This window comes from Sabethes cyaneus, chromosome 2 (assembly GCF_943734655.1).
Source record: "Sabethes cyaneus chromosome 2, idSabCyanKW18_F2, whole genome shotgun sequence".
In the NCBI taxonomy this organism is placed as follows: Eukaryota; Metazoa; Arthropoda; class Insecta; order Diptera; family Culicidae; genus Sabethes; species Sabethes cyaneus.
Genome location: NC_071354.1, coordinates 208,911,755 through 208,927,687, shown reverse-complemented (window position 1 = coordinate 208,927,687; position 15,933 = coordinate 208,911,755). Strand labels below are relative to the sequence as shown.

At 41.2% G+C, this 15,933-nt stretch overlaps 1 non-coding gene and 1 pseudogene across 1 annotated transcript; both read right to left on the bottom strand.

Annotated features, from left to right (window-relative positions):
• Positions 1-7,288, bottom strand: part of LOC128738503 (fatty acyl-CoA reductase wat-like) — a 33,313-nt pseudogene extending 26,025 nt beyond the window's left edge.
• A 6,913-nt stretch (positions 7,289-14,201) lies between these two features.
• LOC128739018 (U6 spliceosomal RNA) lies at positions 14,202-14,308 on the bottom strand. The gene has a single exon (XR_008412163.1). It is a non-coding gene; the product is annotated as a U6 spliceosomal RNA (small nuclear RNA).
• Positions 14,309-15,933: the final 1,625 nt, after the last annotated feature.

The window sequence follows — 15,933 nt, the reverse complement described above, 5'->3', positions numbered from 1 at the left end:
AAGTGTTCCATCGGAGAATATTTGTCGAGCCATCGGTCCCCAGCGAGGAAGATCGCACTTCTAATGAATTGCACTGTGTGTACAGGTATAGTGCCGCCGCACCGCGCCGCCGTTCAGTGAACACACAACACCGCGCGCTGAGTGTGGGCCCGAAACGCCATCCACGCGGCGGCGGTAAGAGCCGAAACAAGTGAATAACAATTACGGCGGATAATTACGCTGCTAGCTACAGGCCTGCAGGTAAATACGGATACCTTCCATTGGCCAGCGTCATGAGCCTGTGCCACAGGGTGAGTAGCAGCAGCAGCAAAAATCACTATCTTCAATATTTGATCATATTGAAGAACGATTTTTTCCCCGGCTGATTGGTTTGGCACTGCAAACCACCGCACCGGTAGAGCCGGCGCAAACCGCGGTTCAAGTTCAAGATTGTTCATCACTCGACGCGAAGCTAATGACTCCTAATACGTGTTCTCGACGTATACGGCTACCACATGGTCCGTTCACCGCAGCCAGCTAGCGCGCCGTGCAGGTCCAAGGAAAAAGGAAGAGATTCTGTGAGGGTAGATTTTTCTGACTCGAAGCCTTCCAGGAATGCCACGGTAAGGGGCAATTATAAGATATTACATCAAGTGTTATTGTTGGTAGCAGACGCAGGTTGCATACTGATTCGTACTTGAAGAAGCGAATTAGCTTTAAAAACAGGATCTCGAAAAAAATTGTAATGAAGAGGAAGAGTTAGAATTTTGAATAAAGCTAAAACACTCAAGAAAATAATCATCGTTAAAGTGCAATCAATCCTGTCGTTTAATTCTTTTCAAAATAGTGGCAATTACCACCATCGAGATAAAAAAAATAGACAATTGCTGTAGAAGAAAAGAACAGTCGGAAAATTATAGGGTAATGGCACCAGGCAGTAATTTTTGCCATCCTAAGATCTAGCGGTTCACGGAGTTTTATTGATATTTAGGATACAATAATTAGCATTAGCAATTCAATAATTTATACGTAACGATATACTGAACCAATATAATAGGACTCCAAACCCTTAATGATTACATAACTCAAATTGACATTACTTTTAGTTGGTATCATCAGATTGAGGTGATTTGATTGTGATCCTGTTTTCGCAATTGGCGAATTTCAATGGACCGTTTCTGAGCACATCACGAGAACCAGTGATGCGGTTATTTCTCAACAGAAACCCACTCTGTTGTCACTATTCAACTGAAAATAGAATTAATTTTTTCAGGAAAATATATAAATATAAATGAGTTTTCAGACTAGAACAAGATGCAAACGATGCTTCTGGAAATGGCGAAAACTGGGTCTTGGAGGTAGAAAACCTCAATATGCATCAAAAATTTTACATTTACAACATCTTTTTAAAATGTTTGGTCTTAATGTTTATGCTAAGAACGTCGCCTTTATGCAGGGCTGTCAATTTTCCCGAGCACTGGTAATATCACAACATTCTGACCATGCTGACCAAGGGTTATCACCATTCAAAAACAAGGAAATTTCCGAAAAAAATAAGAGTTATGAAAATGTTAGTAAATTGAGTAGTGAAAAATGTAAAAAAGGGGAAAACGAGGAGACTGGACAGTAAAAGACGAAAAACAGAAGAGAAAAGCTGAAAAATGTGAGAAATGAAGGAAAGTCTTTATGAAAACGAGAAAGAAACTAAGGATCAATAGGCCAGAAAAATAGAAAAAGGGGAAGAAAAGGAGGAAAAGAAAAGAAGAAAATTTGGGAGCAAAAAATGGAGAAACGTGAACATAAAAACGAGAACAAAACGGGGTAAAAAAGCAAAACTGAAAAGTGAGAGAATCAAACGGAAGGTAACAAAGATAAATAACATAAAGGGACTAATCAGATAAGAGATAAATCTAAACAGAAAAGAAAAACAGAACGTGACAGAAAACGAGTATAAGCAGAACGCAATAAGGGGAAGAATTGAAGAGATGAAAACAAAAAAAACGGTATAGAAAAGGAGTTACAAAGCAAAAAAGACGAAAACCGGGAGCGAAAAAACTTCGAAACGGAACAGAGAATGACAAAAAGAGGCAAAACAGTCCTGAAAACGAGCAAAAACGGAAGAAAAAGTCTATATATTGGTGCGCAGTTGTCGAAGTTAGCTTACTTTAGGGGCTTGTTTACAACTACGGTTAAACCGCAAAAATAAATAACTATTCTGGATTATCATTTACAATACTGATTTGCATTCGTCAATTTCCACGAAATTGCTGATAGCACCACTCATTGTGATAGATTGATTTGAAGTATAATTGTCTTTCAACTAACATGTGGACATCCAGTTAAAATATCAATTAGCTAACGTTCTCTGCATCTTACTAGTTCCTTATTTTCGACACTCTATTATACAGTTATTTGCATACTTGACAAGAATATAATTGAAATTACGTAAAGAATTGCATGCAATTAACTGACGCAAATCAGCTAATGAATCGCTCAAAAACTATTCTCAGCCAAGACAGACGCTGATGTTCCTCGCTTTGAGAATTGCTGCGTCACGTCATATGCACAAATATCCTTTCATCCCTGTTTCCATGCAAGACATCAATTCCGAACAAATCTTTGCAGTATGTATATCGATGCAATCAGGCAAAAGGAAAGGATGACCGCTCACTTTTCTATGATGTTTCACTTTCAGGACATCAAATTGGACTAAGTTAAATGTTCAAACGATAAAACAAATTGAAGAAGAGAGGTAGTTTTGCACTCTGGCTCTGGGGATGAGGGGGTCTCGCTGCTTTTTTTGTAAAAGGAAACCACACTAAACAGATAGTGTGTTTAACTGTCGTCCCTACCTATGAAGCACACAGGTAATCAGGAAGAAAATGTATGGGGAAATTTGACATTGAAATTTCGCGTTAATTTTCGCTATTCAGTGATGGAAAACGAAAGTTGTAAACCATGAAAACCATATGATTGCTACATCTATTATGAATCGATGAGTATTCAAACCATCAAAATCCATTCATGATTGGCAGAGCTATTAGCGTTCAAAGTCTTTTCATTTTTTTACGACGCTCGCATTTTTTGATTTTTTGAAATTACCCCCTTTACCAGCTATCTTCCTGAGAGACGTAGTCCTACGTCAAAAGACGAAAAACAGAACACAAGAAAATCAAGACTCCGGAAAAAGGCGAGAAACGGGAAAAAAGAGAGAGAAGGAACAGAAAAAGAGGAAACAGCAGACAGAAAAAAGAAAAAAACGAGTGAGAAAAAAAGGAAAACTGTAACAATTTAATAATAACGTTGAATTAAACGATGTTTGCGATCCCTTTAGATACTAACACGTACTTTTACTGTTATACGCGTATATTCACAATATGAAGATGTTTTTGAAAATATTTGATAGACTAAAAATAAAACTGCGATGTGAAAAACGAGGAAGATGAAGCAGGGCTGTTTTGAAACCAGAAAATAGAAAACAAACTTATTTAAAAAATTATTACTTGAATTGTTGTTACGGTATCATCTGAACATTGGACGACCCCTCAACAGATGCATCATGTTTTCACTCAAAAAGTTGCCGAAGACTTCATTGAACTAGAATATCCCGTTTAGGCGCAATCATTTTTGTCCGTCTAAAATCGCTTTCTGAACCATAGTGCAATGGGTATGAAAATCGTACCTCGAAAAAATATAGTTCCAACGTAATTCTTGAATACGTTTATTTACTTCTAGCATCACCGGATCAAACGCGTTGCAGGTTGATCCTGCACACTGGCAATCAAAATCCCGGACCATCCGGTCGTGAGTTGACTGAACTGCTGACGTCACCGTGATTCCCAAAGAGTGGAATCCCCTTATACTCTATGCTAAGTATTCGAAGTTAAGGCTGATTGAGGAGTCCTGTTGGTCGATTGTCGAGCGCGTCAATTGACGAAGAGTGGAATTGCAGGCGAAGAGGTGAAGTGAAAATAAAATTTGTATGCAGAACAATATCAACAGGGTATATAGCAAATGCAAAGCATGATGGGCCGCGTGTGAAGAAAAACTGTATTCAGGTTATAAATGACTTTACTCTATCCCTGTGATGGATAAAAGATTTCAAAAGAAGCAAAGCCTTGGGTTTAAAAATCTTTAAGACTTGACCCTTCCTTATCGACAGACTTCGCAGCTAGTTATAAGTGTACGGGACAATTGCGGGGCAAGTGCAACGATTCTTCAGGCTTTATCTAGTAACACCCAGCCAAGAATCGAAAATACGACGACTGACTTGTAAGACTAGCATCGTAACTCGAAGCTAACTTGACGGGTATAAAAGATTTGAACAGATATTTACAAATGGTACAAGATTTGTACTATTTCTAGGAATTGTATTCACAATGACGCACATAGAAATCTCTAAATATATAGAAACTCTTCCTAGACGATGTACGAAGGTCTTTGTTCAATGTTTTGTTTTTGTTTTTGCTAATAATCATGTAGTGAAGGATCGCAAAATAATCAGTACTTCAATTATTTTCTCACCCAAAAAAAATCAGCATGAATAATTGCGAAAAATGAAGCAAGCTAAATAACGATCCAAGGCGGTTTTGACGTCATTTCACCACCATCAATTGTACAAAAACCCGTCAAGCAAACTTCGACCGCAGCCAGAATGAAACAGAATGAACAATGGAACAGTCACGATCGGTGTCGATTTTTTCCGGTATTCTTCTATTGAACTAGGCTGCACGACTTTCCATCAGCTACATGTACTTGTACATACGTACCTACCATAATTACGCATCCTCCTCTATGGCTAGACTCGATGTTTCAGCAAGTTTTAACGACCGGGCCGGCGCACTCAATAGAGTGCAAACCGCAGACTTGACCTGACGGCGACTGTTTGCCGAATTTGCAGAAAAAAGTTTGTAAAACATTTCACTTTGAAGACCAAGTACAACTTTGTTTGCATAATAAAATAACAGGAAACCAGTTTCCTTATTTTTTCTTGTCAATTTCACCATATTTCAACTAACTGCGTCGGATTATGCCATGCTAGGTGTCAAGATGACGCAGCATTGCAACTAGCACCTCACAGAATGCCATACCTCTATGCATATGTATCACGAACTGGTTGCTTTCGCTGTGGCTTCCAGCTATGGCTTTCGAGCTAATGCTGAAACCAGCTAGTCTCGCTCTTGTAGTACAAATTGCAGCTAGAAATATTTGTGTCGTTGGCCCTCGCTGCACATCGCACATTCCACAAATCACAAACTATACAACCGCACGTCTCCATCATTCATTGACAGTCCCAGTTTGTGGATGTTATCAAACATAAAACACATCCCTTAATTGATCCTACCTAGTAGAAAGATTCGTAGTGGATGGATACCATCATGATGGGAACAGCAGCTCTGAACGGATGTTTTGTTGAATACATTATTGGACTGCATCGATCGGTTCCATTGAATCGCAAACACGCGTTCCTCAAGGTTACCGAATAGTTACAACCAGACGACGCGTAAAGAGGATTATGATGTGGGAGGAATGGAAGCTAACACAGCCATTAGGCCATAATTTGTGACACTATCTATGGTCGTCGGTCATCATTTGCTTCGCACACACTCGCACACGACGCTTGACGCTGACACTGAAGGAAAAAGATCGCAGATACAGTGAACAGCCTGAACAAGGACTCACCTGAGCAGCTTCTCGATCAGTAGACGGCCGATAAATCCCGTCCCGCCCGTCACCAGGACGTTTTTACCCCGGTAGAACTCCATCACCGGTGTGTCGACGATTTTCTTTTCCTCCGTCAGCGAGAGGTCATTGTTCCGGCCGATTTCTATGCTCATCGCGGTATTGGTTAGTTTGTTGTTCTCCTCCGGGAAAGGAAATCACTATAGTATGTATTAATTTGGCACTGTCTTCCCAAGTGTCACTGTGGTGCTTTGCTTTCTTTACGGGGCAAATAAAAAAATGCAAATTTAGGTGCCGGAGGTCACAAGTACTTTGGCTTGGTTATTTTCAATCGGTCGGTTCAATTCGATTTCAGCTTTGCAAAACATTGAATAATTCGAGCAATTAAAGCAATTCGAGGCTTTAACTGTGGACGTGAAATTGTATTTTGTAAAAACCAATAAATATTTTGAATCAAGCGCTTCAAACACGACAATTTGTTTTATATGGGCACATAAAGTTGTACACCCTAAAGGTAAGGAAATTAGGTAAAATAATAAAATGCCCGATTTGTTACACAAAGGTGTTACTGATTCAGAATGTTCGATCTATAAGGCAATGGCTAATAAAAATGTTAAATTATTGGTCTTCTATATTGTTTAGTCCTTGGGTCTCTATTACCAATTAACTTCATTCTTTATGCACAAAGCATTCGTGGAAACATTTTCCCAAGGACTTGAAAAATTGTTACTGATTCTGAGAAAAAAGGTAAGGCCTTCACGAAACAATTATGAAGTATAATAACCTGTCCTTTTACCCAAATCTAACGTATTCTTCTGCTAAAACCTAAATGAGCTTCTATGAAATCTCCTACTTTTCAATATTATATTCCTGTTATGTAGATATTCCACAATTCACCGAATATTTCGAAATAGGGTTCACTTATCGACATTAAAAAAAAAACGTTAGGACGAACACTGTCGATTGGCTAATCGAGGCACTCCAAGTGTACACACGGCATAATCGATTTGAATAGTTTGCGCGACCGTTCGACAGACTCCTTGAATGGTTTTAAAGCTAATTTTGTAAATAGCACAAATGGCATGCAGGTTGGCTAGTTATGTGCGCGACAAAATCGTAAAAAAAAACAACATACTGAACGTGTGGGTGCGAGGAAGAGTGGAGAAAACAGTACGCTGATGATATGAGTAAACAGAGCTGTGTTGCCTCATAGGCTGGCTGTATCGGCGTGCTGGATCGAGCTCTTCTTGCCCGCCCGAATGCGACGGTGAAGTCCGTTGATTTATTTATTCAAATCAAACACTTTCAACAATTAAAAATATCAGCTTTCGCCTCTAGGCATTTGTCACATACACGCCTAGCAGCGCGTTTGCAGGCTGAGAATCGACAGACCAACCGAAGGAAAATAAATGATAAAATTTTCACAAGCCAACTTTTTCACTTTCATTAGAAAAATTGTCACTATTTTATTTTGTGGTGCCATAATATGCACCAAAAAATTGTCCTGCCAATAAAAATTTTCCACAAACTTACAAAGCAAATTAATTTAAATTATTGCCACAATCCTAATAAAATATTCACTAAGAACTTTTCTAATCACTTCACACAACCGCCAATGGTGAAAATATTCTTCCCCAGGACCGCTAATTCCGCTCTGTGCGTGTACACCGTTCGAGTTAGCTTGCGAAACTAAGCACCACGGGTAATTCTGATTTCATTGTCAAGCACTTGTAGCGGACGTACGTACGTACGCGGTCGGACGGACCATGTGCGCCACTCACCACTCACTGTACCGTCGTCGGTACTGAGGCCTGAGGAGACCGTCACTCATCGCAGCGGTGCAGTGTAGTGGCAGAGTCGGGCACGAGGGTGGCGGTGGCACGCGCGACGTTGGTGTTAGCGAACTTACCACTATAATTTCCGATCCGATCGGCCATTGAGAAACCTGAACTACGCACGGGGCATCGTAAGGAGTATTATTGTTGCGTTAATTTATTGGCACTGCCGGGCGATGATTGTTCTGTGTGTATTCTCTCTCTCGCTCGTCTGGATACTGCGGAAAATTCGAGTTGAAGACGTTTCCGGTTTCCTAATTTATGCACTTACAACTGTATCGCGACCATTGCGGAGCAATTGTAAGGGGCTTTTGCTTGATGTTTAAAATCGTTAGAGCTGGAAACGAACGTTCGCTATGAACGAATAAACTTAGCAAAAAGTATTGGCGAAAACAAAAATATATCAGTTATTAGAAATATCAACAACTAAATTGAAATGAACCTGGCAAGAGTCTAAAGTAGTCTTGAATGTATACTAATGAGAAACGGCAGCCCCCTGATTTGTAAATTAATAACCATTACATTCTACCAAAGCGCGTTTCCAATACTCCTTAGACGTCGGTAAGGACAAAATTGTAAGCCTTGAGCTTAAACGTCTTTTCTAAGACTTGACCCTTCTTTATCGACAGATTTTACAGGCTATTAGAGTACAGAATAGTTACGGGGCTAGTGCAACAATCCTACTGACTCTATCTATCCCAATCCCAATCCGAATCCCAATCCCAATCCCAATCCCAATCCCAATCCCAATCCCAATCCCAATCCCAATCCCAATCCCAATCCCAATCCCAATCCCAATCCCAATCCCAATCCCAAACCCAATCCCAATCCCAATCCCAATCCCAATCCCAATCCCAATCCCAATCCCAATCCCAATCCCAATCCCAATCCCAATCCCAATCCCAATCCCAATCCCAATCCCAATCCCAATCCCAATCCCAATCCCAATCCCAATCCCAATCCCAATCCCAATCCCAATCCCAATCCCAATCCCAATCCCAGTCCCAGTCCCAATCCCAATCCCAATCCCAATCCCAATCCCAATCCCAATCCCAATCCCAATCCCAATCCCAATCCCAATCCCAATCCCAATCCCAATCTCAATCCCAATCCCAATCCCAATCCCAATCCCAATCCCAATCCCAATCCCAATCCCAATCCCAATCCCAATCTCAATCCCAATCCCAATCCCAATCCCAATCCCAATCCCAATCCCAATCCCAATCCCAATCCCAATCCCAATCCCAATCCCAATCCCAATCCCAATCCCAATCCCAATCCCAATCCCAATCCCAATCCCAATCCCAATCCCAATCCCAATCCCAATCCCAATCCCAATCCCAATCCCAATCCCAATCCCAATCCCAATCCCAATCCCAATCCCAATCCCAATCCCAATCCCAATCCCAATCCCAATCCCAATCCCAATCCCAATCCCAATCCCAATCCCAATCTTAATCCCAATCCCAATCCCAATCCCAATCCCAATCCCAATCCCAATCCCAATCCCAATCCCAATCCCAATCCCAATCCCAATCCCAATCCCAATCCCAATCCCAATCCCAATGCCAATCTCAATCCCAGTCCCAACCCGTATTCCAATCTCAATCTATAAAATAGGGGATAAAATACATATTGAAAATTACCGTGAAATATCTGCCCTGAGCTTGCTAAACTTTTTGAGTTTACTGTATCAAATCGCATGTTTGGATTTTGCCATCAGTACATTGATGAGGATCAGCACGGATTCATGTCAAAGCACTGTTCTATGACAAATCTTTTATCGTTTACTGCTTATATAAGGTGTTGGTGGTGACCGATCAATTCCCGAATGTACAGCTAAGAATCAAGGGCCGATTCTTCAATATTTGCATAATTAACGTGTACAGCCCTCACCACGGAAGTACCGACGATGACAAAGACGAATTTTTTGCGCAGTTGAAGCGCGAATACGACCGCTGCCCAAGACATGATGTCAAAATCATCATCGGGGATTGTAATGCTCAGGTTGGTCAGGACGAGGAATTTAAACCGGTGATTGGACGGTTCAGCGCAAACAGCCGCAAACGAACGAAAACGACTTAAAACTTGTCGACTTCGCCGCTTCCAAGAACATACGTAATACCTTCTTCCAGCATAACCTCTACCATCGGTCCACCTGGAGATCACCTAACCAGACTGGATGAAGCCCCTCTTGCGGACTGTTGGAATGCCGTGAAAACAGCTATTAACAGCGTAGCGGAGAACGTCCCAGGCCTTGTGGCACCGAATCGACGTAACGAATGGTTTGACGAGGAGTGCCAACAGATATTGGATGAGAAAATGCAGTGCGGATACAAATGCTGCGTAGAGCCAGCAGTCAGATACAGTGATACAAACAGAAGCGGAGACAGCAACCTCTACTATTCAAGGAGAGGAACCGGCACCAAGAGGAGAAGAAGTACGAAGAACTCGAGCAGCTGTACCGCTTTCACGACACATGGAAGTTCTATCAGAGACTCAACGAATCTCGCAAAGGCTTTGTGCCGCGAGTTGAAATATGCAGAGATAAGAATGGAGGTATCTTGACTGACGACCGTGCGGTGATCGAAAGGTGGAAGCAGCACTACAATGAACACCTGAATGGCGTGGCGGAAGACCATGATAGAGGGGGGAGTGACCATATTGGTGTAGATTGTCAAGTTTTGAGATACGGAACAACTACCGGAGGAGTGGAAAGCCGGAGTTATTTGCTCAATCTACAGGAAATGCTATAAGCTGGATCGTGAGAACTACCGAGCGATCACTATCCTGAATGCCGCCTACAAAGTGCTGTCCCAAGTCATCTTCCATCGACTTCGCGATAGCCAATAGATTTGTGGGAAGTTATGAAGCCGGATTCATGGAGGGTCAGTCTACAACGGATGAAATCTACACCCAGCGGCAGATTCTCCAGAAGGGTCGCGAATTACGAGTCTCCACGCATCACCTGTTCATCGATTTCAAAGCCGCATATAATAGTGTAAACCGACAAGAGCTGTTGAAAATTTTGGACGCAAACGGCTTTCCGGATTAACTTACTATACTTATTATGACTACGATGGATGGGATCCAGTGCTGTGTGAGAATCTCGGGTGGATTGTCGGACCCATTCGAATCTTTCGGGAGAAAAAGCGCTTCTTGGAAGAGCAGGAATATGCAGAGTTGAAGCGGTTGCATCGTTCTCAGGAAACGCGAAAGTTCTATCAGAAACTGAACGGATCCTGCAAAGGCTTTGTGCCGCGAGCCGAAGTATGTCGGGACAAGAATGGCAGTATTCTGACGAACGATCGTGAGGTGGCCGAAAGGAGGAAACAGCACTTCGACGAACACCTGAATGGCGCCCAAGCGGAGAACCATGGCGGCGAGAAAAGCGATTTTGACGGTGCAACAAACGGGGAAGAGGTACCAGCCCCAACGTTAGGCGAAGTTAAGGAGGCCATCATGCAGCTAAAGAACAACAAGTCAGCTGGGAAAGATGGCATCGGAGCGGAGCTTATTAAAATGCGACCAGAAAAGCTGGTCGTTTGTATGCACCAGCTAATTGTTAGAATTTGGGATACGGAACAGCTACCGGAGGAGTGGAAAGATGGGGTTATCTGTTCGATCCATAAAAAGGGCGACAAGTTGGACTGCGAGAACTAGCGAATGATCACCGTTCTCAATGCCGCATATAAAGTGCAGTCCCAAATCATTTTCCGCCGACTATCACCAAATGCGAACAGATTTGTGGGAACTTATCAAGCCGGTTTCGTCGAAGGTCGGTTTACAACAGATCGAATATGAACACTGCGGCAGATCCTCCAGAAGGGCCGTGAATACAGAGTTCCGAGAACGAGAACAGTTTCCCCAGGAATTGTCTTTCATGCCTGCTGTTCAACATAGCGTTACACGCGAGGCACGATCTCGAACAAATCTAGTGAATTCGTCTGCTTTGCCGATGACATGGATATTATCTGCAAAACATCTGTGGCGGTAGCTGAACAGTAAGCTAAGAGTGTATACAATCACAGTATACACTCATTGTCAGGATGAGATAAATGAAATCATATGTTTACATCAGATCGCAGTCAAAACAAGCGCTTCAGGAGGTGACCCTTGCACGCTCGCAGGGAAATTCCTAGACTTTCCATCGTAAGGTCATCGGTTGAACTGTTTAATTGTTCCAAATCTCTGAAACTATTTGTAAACTGTCAAACCATCGACAAGAAATCTGGAAGTCGGAACAGCAAAGGTGGCTGATCCTAAAATTCATAGAAAGTAAAAGGCCACTATTTTTCAAACAGAGCCTGAAGTTAGCAGAAGCGTCACAAGCAAAATTCCTCGGTTCCCGAAAAAATCCTCGCAAGCAATCTGTGGAGTGCAAGTTGTGGAGTGGATTGAAAAATTATGTTTACGTAGCTTCTGGAACCACGAAACTAGAACATTTTTAAAAAGAGAACCTTCAAAAGAGGCTTAACTTGACACTATTCACAATCCGTCCACATCCGTCTAAGAGTGGTATAATGATAATGATAAGAAAGGAGATTTTTTCCAGATTCTACCAGGAAACTGAATAAAAGAACATCAGTCTATATTAGATCAAATGAAATAAGATAAGATAGATTGGTTCAGATAGTATCGTTCATTATGGAACTTGTGGCTATGGCAGGTATATCACGATTCATTTACTCCACAGCTGGACGTATGCAGTCTATAAAGAGGTCAACGTAGTTGACCCAGTAGGAATGCAACATTTGTGTTTTATTCTGTCGAGTTAGCTTACTAGTTGTTAGGCTGCGCTTAGAACCAGTTTGGGAGTTATTCAATTTGAACCTCAGCAAGAATTGGTGAGGCCGTTATAGAAAAGTCCCTCGAAATTTGCATTTCTTGCTATGTCAGCGGCCTATCTAGCGCTAGAGAAATAATATATACAAACAACATAACACTAAACTGTAGTGTGCACAAAACTTGCTGACAGAATGTCGATACAATAACTTCACTCGAACTTCACTCTCTTCTCCTTTCTTTTTTTTCATCTTATCACCAATGTTTTCATCTTACCGCTCGTCTGCATAGACAGCATAGACAATCATACGCACTTTGGTTGTCAAAAATCACAAATTTATTTTGGTTTTCCTACATAAAAGAAATCTAGCATCATTGGCTTGCATTAATATTATAGAATAACACAATTGACAAAAATGCGAAGCAAAAAGATTATAGAGCATATCTTTATTTCATTACTTTATAAAAATTTAATTATATGTCTGAACTCATTGAAGCGCAAGACAAAATCACGAGGTTAGTCTATTGATAAATATTGACGAAACACGTTACTAATCATTCGATAATTTCCACTGACTATAACAAAATGTGATACCTAATTAGGACTGATTTTATTGCACTCATGTTCGCCTACACCTGTTACATTGCCGGATACGCATCTCTGAATGCTCTGTTAATCATACTTCGGTGAATACGACAGCTAAACGGATTTCCATATTAATATGCATTGATTGTCTGCTACTGTATATGACGCCATGCACGAAGGGGGTTGAACGAAGCGATTAGAATTTCACATTGCATTGTAACTTAATCTATAGTAACGTCCCGGTGTGCACTTTCAACGCACGTTCTCTGGCCTTTCCAGCAACGCAAATCATCATTGCTTTGATAGGAAAGTTCCTAGTTGATTAAGTGGTAAATTGGAGCTCTGCAGTTTTCTTCAAAGGTTTGTCTAGTTTTATTGAAATATATTGGTGCTAGAAATTAGTTTCTAGGGTGGCGCCAAACCAATAACGTTCACTTACAATAGATAGACTGTGGCAAACTAATTTTGCTAACTAATAAAGGGTATTTTATTTTATTCTTACTCGCATTCGTTACGACATTCAATCGATCAAGATAACATCGCATCGATGGCGGGTGGAAAATTTAAATGACTGGACAGCGGTTTTACGGCGGGTAATTTGCTACAGCCACATTCTATCGGATTCATGATTGAGAAAGGTAGAAGCGACGAACCCACTTTGTACTATCATACACAGGTACGTGTGTATAACGCTTTGTTTATTATGTTTGACATTATAGCTAATCAAGGGCACTCGATTTGTTACACCTCAATAAAATTCCGATCAACGAATCCCTTAACATTTACAACATCTCTAATAGTAGTAACCTGATTGCTTATTTCAGCGCATACGAGTGAGGAACGAGTTCATTTGAGAAAAAAATGACATCTAATGAAAAGCCCTGTATTGTGCACATTCGTCCCACGGGGACAATTTCCTCCACGATATTTCGATTAAATACACATCAAGATGAATATTATATAACCTAAAATTGCTTTGGCGGCTGCTTACGGCACTCAAAGCAATGTGGAAACAAGCACACCTCTTGACCAGTAATGTGCGGTTACTATCAATGTAAACAGTCCGGTTTTCTAGTGTGGCATAGTGCCCTGGCGAGATGGGAGGCAGGGGGGTTAAAACCGCGAGAAATGTGCGTCTGGATAGGGATTGCATTAAAATTAAATTAGAAGTGCAACGTTAAAAAATGTTGTAAATGCAAATAATTAAATTTTAGTATACAACAGTTAGGTTTTCAATAGTTGAACCAATTAAAATAATAAAAAATCTAGACTCGCCTGCGAATGAATGGAAGATTCTGTTGGGGAAAGGTTTTTTTGAGAGTAAAAGAGTTCGGAAAAGGATGAATATTATTTGGACAATGATTCTCATCCTTGTGCAGGGGCCATGCTAATCTTCTCTGTATCGTTCCAATTTTAGTATATGTCCAGCCGAAGCGAGGACAGACAATGATTCTCATCCACGTATCAACTTACAGGAGTATTGTCCTGTATTGTCGTCTTGCGAAGTATCTTTTGCTGAAGTGTTCAGTACCACAATCCGATCCGATCGATCGCAGTTAGTCAAGATAGCGCTTCCGCACTCGACCATCATCAACATCAACATTAGAAAAAAATCACATTAATTTTCTTTTGGAAGTCTAGTTAGTATAAAACACAGGCTCTTGGGTTGATCGAAACAGAATTGTGAGCCTTTCATTTAACTCCTGCAATTAGATTCTGTACAGCCACCTCGTCCGCTTTGTTTGCCGCAGAACGCCACCTTAAAGCTTAAACTGCTTCTAGCTTCTAATAGTATTTTCTGCGTCACCTCCAGCACGATGGACAAATATTTTTCGATTGGACGAACCTCCGTAATGGCAAGATGGCAAATCCGGCTAAAATGGTACGGAACAAAATTTCTTGATTGACGAACCCGGTTACAATTAAAATGTCATATGTCAAGCCACGGGTACAGATGGTATGCCAAACCAAACATTCCTTATAAGAATCATGTTTGTTACTTGCTATAATTCAGTGCATGTTTTTGAATATTTAGCATAACATTGGAATAGTTCGGTTCATGGCAACAAGCAATGCGACACATGTCGGAGATTAGATGAATTATGTTCATATAATTGTAAGCGGGTTATACTTGTGTATATTTCTGTATATGAATCTGAATTCTAATTATGCAGTACATTCAAAAGTCAGTGGAAGATGAAAATTGCGAAGCGCTGAACGAATGAACCAAAATAATAAACTGTGTCGAAGCCAATTAAACCAAGCGTTTTAAAAACCGATCGGTCCTTAGACAAAAACTGTAATCGGAACCACATAATATGTTTGTTATAAATGCCGTGCATTCGAAACGGTTGGGCTCGAGGCAATTCCTCCGTATGAGTACCATGTATACAAAAAGTTCTCTGTTTACAACTAACCACTAATGTTATCTATAAATTACTTCTTACTTCTAACAGCATAGAGGCCAGGTGGCTCTTGCCGTATCAAGAATTCCTTCCCAGTACACTCAGTCCTGGACTACTCGTAGCCAATGCGTTGTCGAACCTGGTCGAACCATCTAGCACGTTGGGTCCCTTTATTCCTGATGCCGTTGGGGTTCTTGAAGAGAACGGATTTCACTGCACAGTCGCCCGGCATCCATGCGACGTGACCGGCCCACCCTAGTATCCCAACTTTCGCCAGGTGTACGATGGGGATCTCTCCAAGTAGTGCTTACAGCTCGTGGTTCATACGTCTACGCCACTCTCCTCTTTCCATGTGTACTCCGCCAAAAATAGTCCGCAACACCTTTCGTTCAAATACGGAAAGTGCACGTATATCCTCCGTAAGTAAAGGTTCTGTCTCAAGTCCGTAGAGGTCTACCGGTCTGATTAACGTATTGTACATCATCAGCTTTGGTGCCTCCAAGAATTGACCAAACTCGTGACTTTAGTCATGACCTTGAAATGCGGTCAGGCATATATTAATATTTTTTTTTTGAAACGATGATTCTACACTTGATGAAGGGACGGTAAGGGGAAGTAATGAAGAAGGATTTTTTCCGGGAATGAAGGAGAAGGGAGGAAA